This window comes from Dreissena polymorpha, chromosome 2 (assembly GCF_020536995.1).
Source record: "Dreissena polymorpha isolate Duluth1 chromosome 2, UMN_Dpol_1.0, whole genome shotgun sequence".
In the NCBI taxonomy this organism is placed as follows: domain Eukaryota; kingdom Metazoa; phylum Mollusca; class Bivalvia; order Myida; family Dreissenidae; genus Dreissena; species Dreissena polymorpha.
Window position 1 is genome coordinate 279,944 of NC_068356.1, and position 20,580 is coordinate 300,523.

At 33.7% G+C, this 20,580-nt stretch overlaps 1 long non-coding RNA gene across 1 annotated transcript; it reads right to left on the reverse strand.

Annotated features, from left to right (window-relative positions):
* Positions 1 to 2,906: 2,906 nt before the first annotated feature.
* LOC127865561 (uncharacterized) lies at positions 2,907 to 10,647 on the reverse strand. The gene is made up of 3 exons (XR_008042684.1): positions 10,511 to 10,647; positions 3,572 to 3,901; positions 2,907 to 3,023 (listed from the first exon to the last, which is right to left on the reverse strand). It is a non-coding gene; the product is annotated as an uncharacterized LOC127865561 (long non-coding RNA).
* Between the last annotated feature and the right edge of the window lie 9,933 nt (positions 10,648 to 20,580).

The following is a 20,580-nucleotide window of genomic DNA, read 5'->3' on the forward strand; positions in this document are numbered from 1 at the left end:
CAACTGTTTTACCTACCAGGATAACGTTTGAAATACGATAACATTTTCTTTCTATACACGAAGACCACCAGTCCAATATCAAAGACAACGAACGGCCCAGCGACAAAAATAATTAACCTTATATCTGAAATAATTAAACAAAAACGAAGTTATAAAACTGTTATATTCAATCAAAAACAAAATCAGTTCCAACAACTAAAACAATGGTAGATGTGATGAACAACCTTTATTGTGTTGTTTTTACTACCTCTCATTTTGATAAGACCTGGTACTTCATGTAATACATTTATGTACGTTTGATTAACATCGGCAAAAAATATTTATACAATTTTAAATCTGGGAATTTTATAAATTACTCTACCGTTCACTTACTGTCATGTTTAATAAAAGATCCTTCAATAGCTATCGTCTCGTTCATTTCTGCATATGGTCCTAAAGTAATGCTATGGTTTTCTGTTACGAAGAGGTTGTCTTCATTTAAAACAAACTCGGAGTATATTCATGACACAATAAAAATAGTAATAACACATTAATTCGCATCGCGTACTTATTTATATCAACCGCATATTTAAAAGTAACGCCAATAATGTTTAATAGAAGCTGGTGTGTAAGACTAATAAAACATAAAAGTAAGACAATGATTAAAACGTCGGTTTCCAAACAATTTAATTAAGGATTTTCTATAAGTCATTGCCGAAATTTGTTTTGCAATAATACTCTGTTTTATATTTCAATGAATAAAACAACAAAAAAACATAAAACAATTAAATATTATTAGGTATTACTTGCTATATTAAACCTGGCCCTCGTGAAGATGCAATTGAAGGCCTTGTCTAGAAAGTCGATTCTATATTTTATACAATTTATATAGTTTATGTAGAGTGTAAAGCAAACATGTTTGTATTTCCATTTAGAACGGCAACAAAACGTCACCGTGACAGCCTTATGGTATCAGTGAAGAGCTTATTACTTGTTGTCTAGATCGAATTATATTCTTGATCGACTTGTATATTTTTTTGTTGATGGACGTGCATAACTTAAACAATGGTTGCATCATTTCTTTGTCATGATTATTGTTTAAATTCCGCGTGAACGTCAGCTGTGCAGCATGTTATAATTACCGTGTGTATACCGATAATACTAGTATCACTGAGGCCAAGACTTAATTCGAATGAGTTATTTTGTTGTCAGTTTTTTTTTAACTGGACCATAATTATGGACAATATCGAAAGCTGAACAATAATGAGCACCGGGTTAATTTTAAAAAATTATATCCTGCTTAGTATTTGATATTGCGGTAATAAGGTCCGTTGCGTAGGAATTAAACCTCGAGGAAGCACGACGTAGTTCTCGTGAGCTGTCCGAAGCCAATATCGCGTTCGCTCGTAAATGTTCGGATATCGTCGCGAGAAATTTACATGGAGTATATTGTCACACACGAAATATACACGAGCATTTTTACCAAAGACCACATCTAGCGTTACAGTTTTTTTTCGCTAGAAGGAAAACTTATTTTTTAAGGGTTAACTTTATTTCACGAAATATTTTACGAAATATTCGTTGATTTTGAGTATTTCTGTGGCTTTAATAAGTCCGCTTCTACCACGAATATTCATGTTATTCACCGTTTTACACGCAAAACTCCACCTTTTTACACGCAAAACATAAACACAAGCATTTTTGTGACGTCAAAGTAACAAAACAAGTCAAAAATGACGTTGACTGCGTTTATCAAAATGGAGTGATAAATCGATGAGACGTCATTATGATTTTAAATGCGTTACAAATAGTGTGTTAATAAATGAAAATGAGATGCCATAGTAAGAACAAATTATCCTAATGAATAACTTTGATATCAAACTCGTATTACTATTTTGTTTATACCGTAATGCCTAATGTAAACATTATTTGTTGGCCAAGCTTGCTAGAACGCGCGTAAAAGAAAGTGTATTTTATTTAACAGTATTTTAAAAGTTCCTATATCACTTTCATAACAATAGGTTCTGTCGATGTTCTGTAGCACAAAACATGTATACCACAATTATTTTCCTTCTTGGTAAATGGAAAACAAGTTACGGATCGAGTAAGAATCTATTGCACATTACGAGTTAAAAGGGGCCTTTTCACATTTTGGTAAATTGACAAAATTTAAAAAAGTTGTTTCATATTCGCAAATTTTCGAATTAGGCCAACATGTTTTTATTACTTGTTTTACGGGAGCGACCGACCCTATTTTTCGACAAATACAAATAAATATAAAAGTCACTTTCGGGTTTTTTATTTAAATTTCACCCGAATACCTGGTATTTTATCCAAAACTTGAAAAAAAGTGTTCAGATTGCTGAAAGTGTTGTTGTTATTTGTTTATAATAACGGTTGTTTCATTGTGCTTAGTCGACTTGTAAAGCGTAAGCGATTTTCATTGGCTTTTGCAGTCATTACCACTCGCCATTAACCAATCGGTGAGTATTTTACAAATGATTTTCATATTGTATTCTCACAAATGGCGGACGTTAACAACAACGATGCGGATGGGGAATATTTCAAAATTAAATTAAGTAAAAATGAAGAAGAAATTTTTTCAATTAGAAAAGTAAATCTTGAAAACACAATTTATGGCATCATTCACATATAATGTAAAACTAACATAAACATTATTAGCGTTTTTGCAGATGATGCAGAGGTGGCACCATCGATAACATTCGATGTTATAAGAAGTTTTGGGTAGGTTTAATAAATATGCGTTTATTGTTTTGGACACACTTTAAAACATGCCAAAATCTGTGAAAAGGACCCTTTAAATACAATGTGTTTTCTTTTCTACAATGTATGTGCATTATATTCACTTAAACACACGTGATGCAACTGATCACAATTGTTCGATATAATGCGAATTAATGTCCTACCTGCCGCGTGTGTGTAAGTCATAGATTCTTTGTTTATATTCTTCACAACTGTAGTCAATCCTTTTCCGTCCTCAGTGAATTTCTCTGGATCTTTTGTTTTTGTGCATTCACTCATATCTTCTCAACAAACACATAGTTTGCATTAAACAAAATGTATTTCGAATTATATACGTAAAATCAAGTTAAACACGCATGTATTGCTTCTACATAATGAAATACTTCACATGACAAGATTGTAGTAGAATTGCTACGTACTACAACAGATATAATGATATTATAAACAGTTGCCATTATCGCAATAACTGCTCAAAACAAAACATAAATAAATAAACGGTACACACTAATTTACACTACCTGCATATCAATGCAACACAGTATCAATTTCTCTTATAGACTTATTTGATTATACAGTCAATTATGGACTAAAATTAATATAATAATTTAATATCTAAATGCAAAGTTAACGGCGTAAATAATTAAGATATTACAGTATTGTCACATAACGTTTTATAAAGCACTTCTTACAAGTATATTTTACATGTGACATTGAATCGAAATTGTAGTGTTTTTTACATTACGTTATGTTGTTATTAATGTATGAACCATAATTATTATTGGAACGAATTGCGTACATGCAAACCAGTTTGTTGTGTTTGTTGTCCTACCTTGAGATGCAAAACGTATTTCCGCGCTAAAATTTGTAGATTCACCAGCATATTTCGAGCAATACCATCCGTCACTTGTGTTCCCATCAGTGCTATAAGTCACTATGCAGTTGACAAGATACCCTTGGGTACACCTACAATCTATGGGGTAAATCGATTTTACTGTGCATTTATTGTCACTGTATATAATCTTTGCTATATTTTCAATGTTATTACTGTTATTTCTGTAAAATTTCCAAAATCCATTACTACTGTGTATACTACTGCTGCAAGACAGTTTCAGTTCTGACTTGCTCGCAAATCCCTGTTCAATGATCGGTTCTGTCCAAACTGAAAATAAAACACATATACACATTTTATTTTACAAATTAGCATAGTTGTACCTGTGTGCGTGTATTTCTAAGTGTATGCGGAACTGCTACGCCTAAAGCTGGATTACGTGAAGACCCGAAATATATCTCTGCACCAATACCAAATGAACATTCTAGATTTGATGAGTTTCAAGAGGAAAATACATCTGCCCGGAATGGTTACAACCATCTTAATTTGCATGCGCCGGGTGTGGAAAAGAACCCGGGTCGCCTAAAAATATATTGAACAGACCTCTGCGTTACGAGAAAGCTCTTTGAACGCCAGTTTAAGAACATACAAACTATTTTCGTCAGAGAATTAACTTAACAAACACAACACATACTTGTATAATCATGTAGCTAACAGACTCAGTTATATATGGTGTACGATAAATGAACGGCATATATTTGATACGTATGGTACTTTTAAAATTATAACTGGCACGATTTATTTGCGGCAGGATATTACGTCGTAATATTATTAACACTCGCTCGTGAATGTATATTTTGTCAATGTTTCTTTGATCACAAACAATTCAAGGACAGTATAGCGATAAAAAGGTGTTTATCTCTAATGCATGCGTTCATTTTTGCATATGCGGTAGTTTATTTACACACATGTCCCAACATGATAATCAATATTTCTTTTAGCAAAAAAAATTGTGGCTTTTGTTTGAAATTTCATGACAATCACTGTAAAATTAAAAATAAGGAAACATTATCGGTACAGTACTTAAATTTTAAAATCTGTAGTTCTTTTTCGTTTTTTATGTCCAATGAACACCCCTGGAAACCCGATATGATGTGAAAAGTTGGACGTGCTTGGAAAAATTTCCTATAAATTTTGCTGAATTTCGGTAAGTAAATCCAGTTTTATTATTGTTTAAAGGCATTTTTGAATTAGAATATCTTTTGGTATATGCAAATGATGTATTATCTTGTATGTTAGACAAATCCTGGTTTTTATTATTCAGGATTTATTGAAATATGGCTATTTGAAGTCAACGATGCTGGGATGTGTCCCCTATTTAGCACTTAATTTACAAATTTGTTTAAAGTTATGCCAGTGTAAAAGTTTTTGCACCGAAAATAAAATCAACCAATGTCCCGGAGTAACATATCCACCAGGGTTTCTTAAAAAAATTCGTATTGGTGGAGAAATTCGACTTAACATTCTACATATTGATGAAAAATTACTATTGCCCGGTGCAGTGCCAAAGGTGTCAAGATATGGCAGAATTGCAGTTCATTAATAATCTTAAAAGCTCATTTTTACAACTGATTTATGCGCTTTACAGGCTTGTTCATTGAACTGAGACTTTTGATACTTACTATTTGGTTACCGTTTGAAATAATTGTGAAGTAAGTGATACTCTTACGTAGAAAACAAACACATAATGTCCCGGACACTTGCACTTGACTCAATTGTTCAATCCCCATCGACTTTCATATATAATACACCTTTTAAAAGTTTATACATTCTGACATTATTTAGGAACTCCAGCGCCAGATTTACTTATGAAAGGAAAACGCTGGACATTTTCGGAATAAATTCAGTAGAATCACATCTAAGAACAATACAATCACTAGTCCATGCGCTTTCGAAAAATTGCATGTATTGTTTTTGCACAGCTACAAAATTGTCGCTCTGTGAACCATTATATTTTTCACAGACTGTGCATGCATAAAGCCTATTGAAATGACTGATAATCAAATAACGCAAGTGCAGTCAAAAAGAATGACTTATTTCTGTTTACATTTTTTATATTTATGCATATAAAATGGAATAAAAAAACGTGTTTGCCTTTACAGTAAACAAGTAAATATATAAAAATTCACTGAGTTATGATATATTTGAAGTTGATTCAACTTATTCTTTTTACAGAAGTGTTTCAATTTTTTTTATTTTACATGTAAAAGGACTGTGAAATTAGGTTTTAACGCGAGATTATACGATTTTGTAAAATTGTAAAATATTGAAAAAATATGTTACAATAACACAAAATAGGCAAGAAAAATTATAAATTAAAGACGAATTTCATAAAATGCCGCAAAGACAAATTAGCACCCCGAGCCGATTGTGACAAAGATATTTCGTACATATTTTCCTACAATAACCGAAGCATTCGTGTTTTTATTAGGATCAGAGTAAGTGTTCGTGTTTCGTATGAATATATATCGTTGCAGAAATTTTAAATAAACCGTTAAACTTAATTTAGATTCACATCGTACATGCATGATATACATGCTGGCGAATTCGACTGTACATACATTTTCGATTTCAGAATTAAATATCTGGCTTATTTCGCATTTTTCGACACATGTTTATTTTAACTTTTATTTTAATTTATATTGAAATATATGTATTATTAGTTGTTTTTTTACACTTTTTATATACATTCATAAATATTTGACAAAATCGTATAATCTCGCTTTAAGTTCTATTGTATATCGATATCACAATTGTTAACAATTATGTTGTTTAGTTGAGCAAAACTATGACAACATTTGTATAAATACAATAAAGAACAATACCAAAAATATATTTCAAGGGAAAATGACTGTCTTGCGTGTAGAAGTGTCAAAGTTAGTTCCGTTTTCTGTTCAAAGAAGAATCAATCGCAATGTTAAATTGCTAACATAATAAATATGAAAACCTATTACTCACAGCGTGGCTGTCCTAATTTATTCACATTAACATTAATTTAGGTACATTACATATTCCGAACACTGAACACTAAATTCTATTAACGTAAGCAATGTAAAATATGGGATACTATATTATTTAGCGTGTTATGGTTTATAATTGATTACAAAGACGTAAGTTCATCTAATATGAAATCACGAACACGACAATAGACTAAATAAATTGCTATCATTTCCGGAGTAAAATTAGAAATCATCTAAACTAAATAAATCATAACACAGAGAACGTTATTCAACACATTGGAAGTTGCAAAGATACGCCGATGCTTTATAAGAACTCGATATTTTCGTCGATTCCTATTTTTGGAATCCGTCTTCATGCTTCTCGTGAACACATTAATTTTAAAGAGTTACAAATTGTAACATTTCGCTATCATTGCACAGGAACACGCAATGAGCTGAGTCGTATGACCAATAACACAATGCTAGTTTAATTTTAAATACTATTTAAACAATGCGGAATTATATTTTACCTTTAACTGTGTTCATGCGAAGTCTTTATTGCGTGAATATTTCGAATATATATCTTTATAGTTATAATACACGTTATGGTCTAAAAATAAGTACAATAAAAACATTTTAGATGTTAACCTCATTAAAGACAATTTATTTCCTGATACTTTCGATACTTAGAGATCGACTTAGAAAGTGTTAATACACCAAGAACGTTAAAAAGCGCCATTATCTGAAGCAATTAACGCGTATGCTCCTATTTCAAGCATTTTAAGAATTAGGTCATATGTTGATTATGATAAGTCTAAGTCAAAAAAGGACTTCATATTCAAGATAAAAATGATTTAAAGTGACGTTTATGTGTTGCGAGTCTGTAAAAATTACATCAATTCAAGTATCTATCGAAGCTTTGTAGCAAGCGGAATGATTTAAGACGTAACACTTTTATTTGTCTAACCAAGACTTTGTTCCTCTGAATAAGTAGAAAAAAAGGTCACCATCTAGATCAAACTGTTGTTAAATAATTAAGCTGCGTTGAGAGTATTCATATATTACATTCATGTAATCAAAGGTTTGAATAAAGCATAATTGAATTTGATTAAATAAAAAAATTTTAGGTAGCCAAGAAGTTGGACCTTTTGACTCTGTCTAAATAAAAGGTAGTTCATTGTCGATGTAAAATTGAGTTCATGTGATATGTTTTTAGACAACCTCTATGTGAGTATCAAAGCTTTGTATGAAGCATAATTGATGTTATAGAAAACATGGTATTATGTTTAAACCTCGTACGGATTAAAGAACGCACGAACCAACTGGCTTATCGCTGTATGGGTCTCGGATTCTGTAGATGATTAGGTATACACAACAATTGAAAAATACAGTTTTTGCCAATGATATATCACTGTGTACAATCAACAAAGTATAAAATCGTTTTGTTTGGAACTTATGCCCATTCATGTCGTATTATTTATTTATTTACTTACATCTCATCAAAACTATACATTATACAAATCGCATAAGTAAAACCATCATAAAAGTGTTGCCAATCAATAATTGGATTTACAAGAGATGATAAAAGCATCAAATTAACTTTCATAATTACATTACTAGTGTTATACATGTACAGTTAGATAAAACCGTTGATTTGATCATATGACATAAAGGGTGCATGGAATATGTTCTCATTTGGTCATTATAGTAATCACAGAAGCTGTATAAGGCATAAAATCAATCCAACATATAATATCCAACTGGTTGAAATGTTAACTGAAGTGCCACACCTGGAAGACCTCACACATCTATCAGCACTATTACTTTAATTATAATAACACAGCAAAAACCCTGGGTTAGCCCTGTCATATGAAAAAGTGTGATGTGTGACATCCCCTGCATGCAACCCAACAGTTACGAAGTCTACAAGTATTCTCTTAAAATATCATGATACATTCAAGAGTTAGAACGAAGAGAGGAGTGTTATACCTAGGTTCTCTTTCAGCATACACATAGTCATAAAAGAAACTAAACGAGATTAAAAGGTAACTTAAACATAAAAAACTGACCATCATTCAATAATTACTAGACTGTTACCTTGGTTAACAAACTCTCTCCTTCTTACCTTTTAAAATCATACTAGAATTATATACACATTCATATAGAGCTATGCAATTAAGAAGAAGTGTGTGCCTTATATAAAATTTCAAATCTAAGTTGAAGTATATAATAACAGGTTTTGGCTGTTGCCTTAGCTAAATCTAAGTTGGAGAGAACAAATACACATTTTTGTTCATCTGACAAGTGAATAAAATCTTTATTAATTTGAAAAGCTTTATCATATAAAACAGTTCTTAATGCCTCATAGGCTGGACACTGTGTCACAACATGTGTTTCAGTTTCAACGCCTGATTTACAAATAGGACATATACGTTCATTTAATGTAATGTTCTCATATCTCCCTGTCTCTAATCCAAGAGGGGCAACGCCACATTTGCATTTTGACAATGCGGCTTTATGCTTAAAAGGCATTGCTACACATACATATTTCTCTGTTTCAAATTCATGTTTAAATAACTTATATGTACGTTACTTATTACTAGATATCCTAGTAAAGCCGGTGTGACTTGATACTTTGTCTTTCCAATCGGTAATGAACATATGCATACATTTCTCGGAAACAATTTCACAAAATCTTTTACTTGATAATTCTGAGCTGGTTTCTAAAACATGCGACAAATTTAATAAATGCATCTGTTGTACAAAATTAAACTGCCAATTTTTACAAACATTACCTTTTTTATACAAAATGCAAACACTTTATAATTCAGCCTATCATTATTCATTATTTGAAAACTATGCCACTGACGAGCGACACAAACCCATTGTTTCACATGTGATGGTTGCCAACCAAGCTCACCAAACAATGCTGCTGTTGGTGTATATTTACCAAGACCCAAATAAAAACGCATTGCTCTATTTTGTATTGCATTTATGCACGAATGGGACTTGTTTCCCAAATTGAAGCGCCATATGAAATTATAGGCCAAATTTTGCTATCAAATAATTTGGTGAAAACCTTATACGGCATACTTCCCATGCTTTTACACTTTGCAATCAACAAACCAAGTGCACGGCCAGCACTTTGAGCTACAGACTTTGCAGTTTTCGTATAATACAACTGCTCATGGAGAAGCATGCCGCGATAAGTGTATTAATTTACAACATTTAATGAATGAGTACAACATGTGAAACCATGCAATGTCCTCGATCGAAACGGTGGTCTCAAAGTGCACAATGTTGCTTTTAAGTGGATTAACAATGATTCACACCAATTTGATAAAACATCAAGCATATACTGTAAGTCTGATTCATTTTCAACCATTAAAACAATGTCATCAGCATATAGTAAAATACAAAATAAATCATCATATATCTGAATTCCTTTACCAGTGGCTTTAATTGCCCCAACTAAATCATCAATAATCATATTAAATAATAACGGAGATAACGAACATCCCTTACGAAGACCACATGTATTATCAAACCAGTCAGTGTAGTGACCATTGATTCTTACACACGATGATACATTTTGGTATAAAGACATTAGAGCCTTAAACATGCTACCTCCAATGCCTTTATCTAATAGTTTTTTCCATAATAGACTACGATTAATGAAATCATACGCTTTGCACTGTGTACAATCAACAAAGTATAAAATTGTTTTGTTTGGAACTTATGCCCATTCATGTCGTATGCCAATGTTTTTTTGCAATGGTAAAGTTTCGAATAACGATACCGCGACCGTTTAAGCTGTGATTTAATTAATGTAATAATTTTGATTTTAAATATTATTTCCCGATTTACATTAACAAAATGAAGCCACATAATATAAAACAAAATGACAATGCAATTAAGTCAAACTACAACTATAACTTACCTGCGTTGTATGTGGTACTCAAAACTATTAAGGTTGTCGTAAAGCAAAGCGCTTCACTGCTGAACATTCTCCAAGACACGCAAGTCAACTGTTTAACGTTGAGCTATATTCCGATAAAGTTCTGTTCTAAGTTGTTAACAGATGAAAAGAAGCAGTGATAGTATCGCTCATGTATGCTAAGTGGAGATATAAATGCCGCGCATGATTCTACATGCCATTGTGTTGATTCCGACAGGAAGAATGTGGTTTGAGAGTTGAATACATATTGTTTCAAAACTGCTGGGCAATCAAATGCAATACTTCTCACTAATGAAAACAATGTTAATGATGATTGCGATGGTGATGGAAATGTTGTTGATGATGATGATGATGATGATGATGACGATGATGATGATGGTGATGATGATGATGATGATGATGATGATGATGATGATGATGATGATGATGATGATGATGATGATGATGATGATGATGATGATGATGATGATGATGATGATGATGATGATGATGATGATGATGATGATGATGATGATGCAGATGCAGATGATGATGATGATGATGATGATGATGATGATGATGATGATGATGATGATGATGATGATGATGATGATGATGATGATGATGATGATGATGATGACGATGACGATGATGATGATGATGATGATGATGATGATGATGATGAAGATGATGATGATGATGATGATGATGATGATGATGATGACGATGTTGATGAAGATGATGAAGATGATGATAAAGATGATGATGATGATGATGATGACGATGACGATGATAATGATGATGATGATGATGAAGATGATGATGATGATGATGATGATGATGATGATGATGATGATGCAGATGATGATGATGATGATGATGATGATGATGATGATGATGATGATGTGATGATGATGATGATGATGATGATGATGATGTGATGATGTGATGATGTGATGATCGTCATTTACCATCGTATACAATAACAGCATGAAGTAAATACCAAAAAAATATATCGATAAAATATATATATATATCGATCATTTCGAAAAAAGATCAATTTACAATATAAGGAGTAAACATGTTATCGTGTTTTCGTTAGAATTTAATAACATAATTTCAAACGTAGTTTAATAATTGCAGCACTCATTATATTATTCTGCAACAAGTTTCACTAGTGAATATAATTTTTATTTCAAATTTCATATGGAAGATATTACTAATTTTTTATGCATTCAAACCTCTGAGTCTTTTTAACAAAGAAAAATACATTAATATGAAGTCATATGATGGGAATATACAGCCGCATAAATCCAACTTTATCTTTGAATGTTATTTTTATTCTTAGGCAAATGAAATTTATAAATATAGAAATGCTGACAGCTTTAAAGCTGTTTGTAATGAAAATAATACCTCAAAATGTGTTACACTTACTTGTAGTTAAGTATTGTATTATTATTAGTATTTTCCCATTTGCTGACCACCTATACGAAAATCGAAACTATAGTAGGTCTATAGGGATATGGTTCCTTAGTGAATATTAAAATCGCATCATTTAGAGGGCAATCTATAAGTTCTAAAAGTAAAATCTCCATCTATATACACTTGTCAATGTAAATTGCATCATACCCCAGCGTCGACCATCTATGCGAAAAAAATATAGATGACCCAGGGGTATGTATGCGACAAATTTACTTTCGTAACAGTTACACAATACATTAAATATTTGATAAACAAATAAAAATACAAACAGCACAAAACATACACAAACATGATATATGGGTATGTATGCGACAAAATTACTTTCGTAACAAATAAACAATACATTAAGTATTTGAAAAAACAAATAAAAGGACAAACAGCACAAAACATACACAAACGTAATCTAGAGATATGTATGCGTCAAAATTACTTTCATAACAATTATACAATACATTACATATTTGAAAAGCAAATAGAAAGACAAACAGCAAAAAAATACATACACATGAATATTCAACAAGTCTTAAGTGTATGAAAGCTTTGAGTGCTGTGTAAGTCACCGATTTGATAATTTTAAACTGTAGACATTAGTGTTTCTCTTAGTTGGAAATCTTTTTGGCAGTATGTTGCTAACTTTTTTAAAGTAGTTTTATTTTCGCTTTGCATTAGTAGAACATATTTAAGCATACTCGTGTGTGTATAGAAATATTTTGAAATATATTCTTTCCGAATATAGATATATATGGTGCACTTTAGGACAAAATGAAACTCGTCGTTTATAGCATTAAGGCTGCAGAGAGTGCATTTTCTATCTTGTCTACGCACCTTATTATGACGACCGATTTAATTTGTGGGATGATAAATATCATTTGGCCAATACATTTCTGTATTTTGGATTTTCCATCTGGCTTATATATGCTGACTTTTCAAAATTAAGTTTTATTTCTCTATATACATCTAGAGACGTTGAGTCTTCTAGTCCTGATCGCCAATCGCTAATATAGATATCGCGAAGTCGGGCTCTTAGCTTTGGGGTGAATGTTTCTATTCTAACAGAGTTCGGATATATCCATATTTCATGTAAACACGAGGATTGAAGTATCAGACGCACTTGAGATGCCCAGTTTGAAAGAGAATTGTTAACATTTATGTTATTTAATTGTTCGTTTAAAACGGTATTTAAAATACAATTTTCTTGCATTACCGTGTGTATCTTTAAAAAGTATTCTCATGTATCTTTCGATATACAATAGAAATCTACCCAATTCGCAATACAATGCAAGAGTATTTGTAGAGGGTTTTTAATTAAGGACCCATTTGCAAAACATTTTATGTACTCTTTCTAAAGTTTCAATTTGATCGTAACTCCAAACTTCCGAACAGTAATTTAATAATGATAGGACATAATATGTTGCTATTACAAACATTGACAATGTTCCTAAATGTTTTACGCAAATTTTAACTTCACTATACATAGAACGCAGCACGGATAGTAATTTTCCGTCGATTCCTAAATGTATTAGTATGCTTTACGATAATCCACAAAACAGCAAAATATTTTTTTCTTATTACTTATTTGTCTCTGTATCAACGGGTGTAAAATAAACACTAGGTCTATACAGCCATAATTGTTTTTAAATCCAAATTGAGCTTCCGTTAAAACCGAGTGTTCATCTGCCCATAATTTTAGTCGCTCGTTCAATAATATTGTGAACAATTTAGAAAAACAGCTTGTTAATGTAATCCACCTATAATTATTTGGGTCGGATTGGTCACCTTTTTTATGAATTGGGATAATCATGTTCGAGGCCCAAGCACGGGGAAATGACTTTGAGTTCAGTATGTGATTAAAAAATGTATTTAGCGGGCGGACTATTTGTGGTGCACATACCTTAAAATATTCATATAGAATAATTGCACAAAGTCGTTAATAGTACTGTTTACTTGAACAATACATACTTTTTTATTTCATTTGAACAGCTAGCTTGATCAAGGGGGAACTAATATTGCGCCTGAATATTGGAAGATCAGCTATACATAACATGTCATGTCAGTGTTTATATACCGCGTTATTATCATTCAAATAACTTTATTCATATCAAAATACAAGTATACAGTTACATTGTTATATGATGATATTATTTTCAGAAGCGCGAATTTATTGTTATCCAAGCTTTACATAGCCTTAATGAGATTGTTGCCTTCTTTTATTCGTTTTTTTCTGTATTATCTGTCAAAACATGCATTCATACACGAATATGAGATGATACGTACCGTATGAATTTTGAGTACAATTTTGGCTCTTAAATGCAGATTGAAGGTGAGGCTTTACCGATAGGTTGCAAAACATTATACAACCCAATATAATGTATTCATATTTTAGAACAAGACTACCTTTGCTCAGACATTGGATTGTTACGCACACCATTCGGTTATCGAGCGCACTTGCTTGCTCTGTTTTTGTCGCAGATCATCGTCTTTTCCTTGTCCTTGACGCATATTTCCGCCTTTAGTATGTGGCATTTGTCATCACTCGGCGATATTAAACACTGAGCTCGTTTTTGTTTTTGTTTTTTGTCTTTAAGCATGTCCATGTTCGTCCTCATGACCACGTCATATTTTAACATTTTTCTTCTTTCAGTGTGTAATTCGGTTATTTCGACTATAGCAGCATTAATATCGGTTTTCCGTTTTACCACGGTCCATGTCAAGCAAGTAGATTGGCCGATCCAAGAACATAATAAATCAGTAAATGATAGAAACCCGTGGAATACTTACTGCTGTAAAACTATTGCTTTTAAATAATATGTGCAATAACGCATCCGAACGCCTTAAGACAATTTTATACGTTTAAGACTACAAGTATGGCGCTGAAATTTAAATATTTGTGTGGCTAAACACTATATATAACAGCTTGTTACAAAAGTGTCAGACCGTGAAAAATTAGTCCTGAAGAGAACTTTTTTACTGTAAAAGTATACATAACTATATTGAATTATTAAAAAAAAAAGCTCTTGAGTTTCTTAAAATTACTTTTTTATGATCAGAATAAATCATAACATAACGTATGCATGGATTGCACACGAGTAGCGTTTTTTATATCCTGTGAGCAAATATTTCAAAGAATTAGCTAATCAACGAATGAACAGTTTTAGACAAATCAAGTTTGGCTCAGAAATACTTTGAAAACGTTTATTTAAAGCGAGATTATAAGATTTTTATAAAAAGTTAAATTGTAATATATTGATCAAAGTATGTTACAATAACATAAAATAGGCAAGAAAAATTATACATTGAAGACGTATTTCATAAAATGCAGCAAAGACAAATTAGCACCGCGAGCCGATTGTGATGAAGATATTTCGTACATATTTTCCTACAATAACCGAAGCATTCGTCTTTTTATTAGGATCGGAGTTAGTGTTCGTGTGTCGTATGAATATATGTCGTTGCAGAAATTTAAAATAAACCGTTAAACTAAATTTAGATTCACATCGTACATGCACGATATACGTGCTGGCGAAATCGACTGTACAGCCTTTTTCGATTTCAAAATTAAATATCTGGCTTATTTCGCATTTTTTTCTATGCATGTTCTTCTTAACTTTTATTTTAATTTATATTGAAATATATGTATAATAAGTTTTTACACATTTTATATAAATTCATAAATTTTGACAAAATCGTATAATCTCGCTTTAAAAGTATATTTTGCATTGATTGCATTAAGCGTTATCTTTTTGGTGTTAAACATTGTTGTATGTATTAACATTGTGTAACCACTTGTTGACCAAAAGGAAATAAAGGCGGCGACATCCATACCGAAATAGTGTTTTGCAGGTTTATTTTCTGTATTACCGCTTGTAATGTTTTAATGCCGCCTACTTTACAGCCATATCAAAAGGAACAGTGATACTTGTTTAGTAAATGTTCTTATCCCCTGTAGAACTCGCCTATTATCGGTGCACATCTTTTTAGCGGGTACTGTTGCCATTATACTTTGATATTGTTGCTGGGTTTCAGGAAATTTCACTCTCAGCATAAACATTTGAAAACAATACGTATACGTTATTATGTGCTTCTTTAATAATATGTTATTCTAAACATAACATACATATAGAATATTTTTCTTAAGTTGCAACAGTTACTTCGTTTTTTAAAATCGTTAAGATTAAATGGGTCCCGCGTCCGACATGGTCTTTCAGGGGTCTCGGTTTCTTTAGTTTTGTAGTTTTTATATCCAGAAAGAGCGTCTTTTTTGTTTTATGTCATAAATTGTTATATTTCCTTTTTTTAATTTATAAAAAGTCATAGACAGCAGAGAATTGTGATGCGTCCATACCCTGTTGTATGATAAACAAGCAATACACTTTAAAGTACCAGGGAGTGATCGGACTGTAGACTTGGTTGGATTGAGGTTGAATCGCAATGGGAAATCATACATGAATTAACATGTTAAAGGGTCCTTTTCACGTTTTGGTAAATTGAAAAAATTTAAAAAAGTTGTTTCAGATTCGCAAATTTTCGATATAGTTATGATATTTGTGAGGAAACAGTAATACTGAACATTAACCATGCTCTAATATAGCAATCATATGCATATTTTGACGATTTAAAAACCTGAAAATTATAAAGCGTTGCAACGCGAAACGATTGAATAATTTGGAGAAATATGTTGTTATCGTTATATTTTGTGAATCTACGAGGATTGCTTATAAATAGTATAAAATACATCTGGTATTGTATGCGGAAGGATGGTCGAGGGGTATAAGTGGGAGACTTTTTACGCCAGGACTCCAGGGGTCAGTGGTTCGAGCCCTGTTGAGGATTACTGTTTTTGTGTGTTTTTTTTCTTTAATTGTATTCTTGATTTTTTACTGGAGCTTTTTTAGAGCAAATGTTTACATTTATCAATAGAAAGCATTTAATGACAAACTTCAAAACATGCCAAAATCTGTGAAAAAGCCCCTTTAACAATCGGAATTGGTCAATGCCACGTGTATCTTTTAGTGAAAGAGTATTAGGGTATTTTTAAGGAAAAGAATCATGTGATAAAATTCATAAATTTGTTCTACGCGGATTCACCTTGCTATACGATTATTTATGTTTTGTGTAGGTCAAGTTCAATAAGGGATCATTACCAATATCATCTATCAACCTAAAACATTTGTATAACAAATGGCCACTTTCTCCCTTATGCCTTAAGCTGAGTTCACCAATTGTTGACGACTTGGCCAGTCGATCTTTTTACCACATTTAGCCAGATTCAAACATGGTGCTCATTTTCTTAAGATAAAAAGTGTGACCACGTGTCATGACATCAGTCCGGAGTCATTAATGTGGCCCTATAGTGGTAACAAGTATTTTTCACAAGACTTACCCTGTATTTTAGACGCATCTGACCCAGATATAAACTTGGCATATATATGATAAACATATATATACCAAGTTTCATCTAGCTTGAACAATAAATATTGCCCATACAGTGGTAGGCTTTAAATATGATATGGTGACCTAGTGTCACGACACAAGTAACCAAGATGCAAACCTGCCCTTAATATATTGACATGATACTAATTCTAACCAAGCTTTATTAAGATTAACTCATACAAGTGGCCTCTAGAGTTGTTACAATGTTTTTCTAAAATTTATTTTGCGAACATATATAAGGACACCTATGAACATGACAAGAAAATGAGTCGATAATATATATATATATATCTTTATTGCCTCCATTTTCTGAAGATGTACATGATACAAACAAACGATAAAAACATAGCACAAATACAAAAGACAGTCAATGTAAATAAGTAGAGATTAAGTCAAATTGTTATATACATGTATATATACATATAAATACATAATTATTTTCCAAGAATGACATTGGAAGTCGCAAAGGTGTACTTTATTTCTCAGTTCTTTGAACGCGTCATATTTATACCCTAATCAGCGTCCAATGCACTTCACTAATAATGAAAGCGAAATTTGGAAGTGCCAGGTTTAGGGTTCGACGAAATGCGTGGAGGTTTCTTGATGACTATACCGCGAGTACCGATTGTAGAAAATTGGAGCAGTTAATCAGACACTCTGGGTAGAGTTCTATAGGCATCAAGTCTGCTATGACGTCATCGATCATACCCATAAGGTACAACAGCAGTGTTGCAGGCTCTACGTTTTTTCAAGTGTTCGTGCAGTGGTGCGCTTAGTGGCCGAACGGTTTCTATGAACATTTGTAGACGAGCCGGCGAGTCGGTAAAGGGGCACTCAAAAAGTGCGTGTACCACTTCGATGTGCATATGCTGGTGTGTGCACTTTGAGCATAGGACGGGTTGTTCAGGAGGTTTTTTGCAGCATAACCGAGACAGGAACTTCATGGGCGATAAGCTGTCTGGGCGGATCTTCGCGACTCTCCATATGGTAGCCGAATCCAGGCTCTTGTGTACTTATTTGAAAAGCGAAAAATCGTTATGTTGTTCGAGCCTCATACGCCAGTGACTGGTTTCGTGTTGGCGCACTGCTTTTTTACAAACAGATTTCCATTTCTCTTTTGACGGGAATAAGCTGTTAGTCTTAAAGGTCGTTAAGTAGTCTTCAAGGTTGTATTTTTGCAGAATTGTCACTATATCTGGAATAAAGCCAATTTTCCGGTTTTCGCACAAGTCAAACTGACACAGTCTTAAAATGAAAAGCGTATGGCACGCTTCGCCTGTATGAGCGTGGCATAGTGAGCCAAGGAATGCTAATTTTTGCAGGTCAATAAGCTCTTCGATGGAAGTCATTCCCGCAAGGCCGAGCACCATGTCTGAGCGCGTGAGATGGGGGAGACCTTGGGCACGTTTCAAACAAAAGTGGTGGGCTACCTCGAGTTGTTGCATGTCGGCAATGGAGATACTGTTCCACAGCTCGCAGCCAATCAAATCGCTTTGGGAATGACTGCGGTCTTGTACAGTTTAATCGCGGTGTTTGGGTTTGCTCCGGACCTTCCGGACACTTTCTGCGAGAGGGAAAGGAACGTGCCTCTTGTTGTCTGTTTCACAGAGTCAATGTCGTTAGGGTATTTTCCACTGATCGACTGAATTATACCTAAATGTTTGTAATTTGCCGCTTCAGGTATTAATGTGTTGAATCATATGCGATCTGGCGAGCGGGTATTGCTTTGGATCGTTTTCGGCCCATGGTCATAACGGCACATTTGAAAGCGTTGTAAGTGAAACGCCACTTGTTGGCGTATGAGTTGCACTTCTCCGCTAGTTCGTTTAAGCCGCGCCGCGAAAGCGACAGGAGTACTACGTCATCAGCTTGGGTTGGGGAACATAATGACTGAACTCCGATCTTAAAGCCGTATGGGGATGACGTGAGTTCGTTTAGCAGGTCGTTTATGCAGACGATGTAAAAGAATGGTGCACATATGCTGCCCTGCCGGGTGCCCTGTTGAATCGAGAAGGGTTCCGAGACAAATCCGCGTGAGAGTACGCGACTGGTGCAATTTTGGAGTGACTCAAAGACAACTCGGAGTAACTTCCCACAGACACCAAGTTGGTGAAGTTTGTAAACCAGCCCATTGATCCAAACTTTGTCGAAGGCAGACTGAGCGTCCAGATAACACGCATGGAGGCTGCTTCCACGTTCGCAGCAGTAGTCGCGAGCCTTTTGCAGCATTATGATACCATTTTGCAGTTTTTGTTTTTCTGGAACTCGTATTGTAGTTTGTTGAGTTTATACCATGCTGAGGTGTTTTCTATGCGTTTCATTAGAAGATTTTCAAATAGCTTTGCGACCACAGGAATAAGTGATATAGCCCGATAGCTGTTGGGGTCGGTCGGTTGCTTCCCCTTTCCTTTATGCAGGGTGACAAAAAGACCATGTTTGAAACCGTTAGGTACTTGGCAGTTGGTCAAAATCGAGTAAAAGACTTTTACAAGACACTCTGTTAAGGTTGGGCCGCCATATTTCAGGTGTTCATATGTGATATTGTCGAGTGATGCGCTTTTGTTGTTTGGCAGTTCCTTGATTATTTGATCCAGTTCAGCTGTGTTTGTTTCGTAGGCAATTTCTGTGTAGTCGTGATCGACGTCTGGAGTTTTGAGGTACTCTTTTACTGAATATTCAACTAGTTTTTTGTGAAAAGGGTCGAACTTGGGGTTCTCTTCGAATGAGTATAGGCGCTTGAAGTGGGAGTTCCAACCTCGGAGCACCCCATCGATGGTTGTCTCCCGCTTCCCATCGAAATCGAGTTCGCGACCATTTTGTTTACTTTTTGCGCATTTGGAGTTGACAACTTTCCAGAAAGCTTTTTGATCTATTTCGGCTAAAGTGTCTATTTTCTCCATTTCCTCTTCATCGTAACGGTGACTGGCCATGTGAAGGTTTCGTCGAAAGGTTTTCTTCATTGCTTTGTAGTGCGCATATTCTTGTGAACCTACCACTCCAGATCCATGCAGGGCGTGCTAGGCGTAGTTGGTGATTTTTGTTTTTGAGTTCGGCAAACCAAAATGATTTGAGGAAGCGTTTGTATGTTTGTTTTGAGACGCATTTTTCTGCCGCAGAACTTATACATCGGACTATATGGGAGTACGTCTCATTGACGTCTG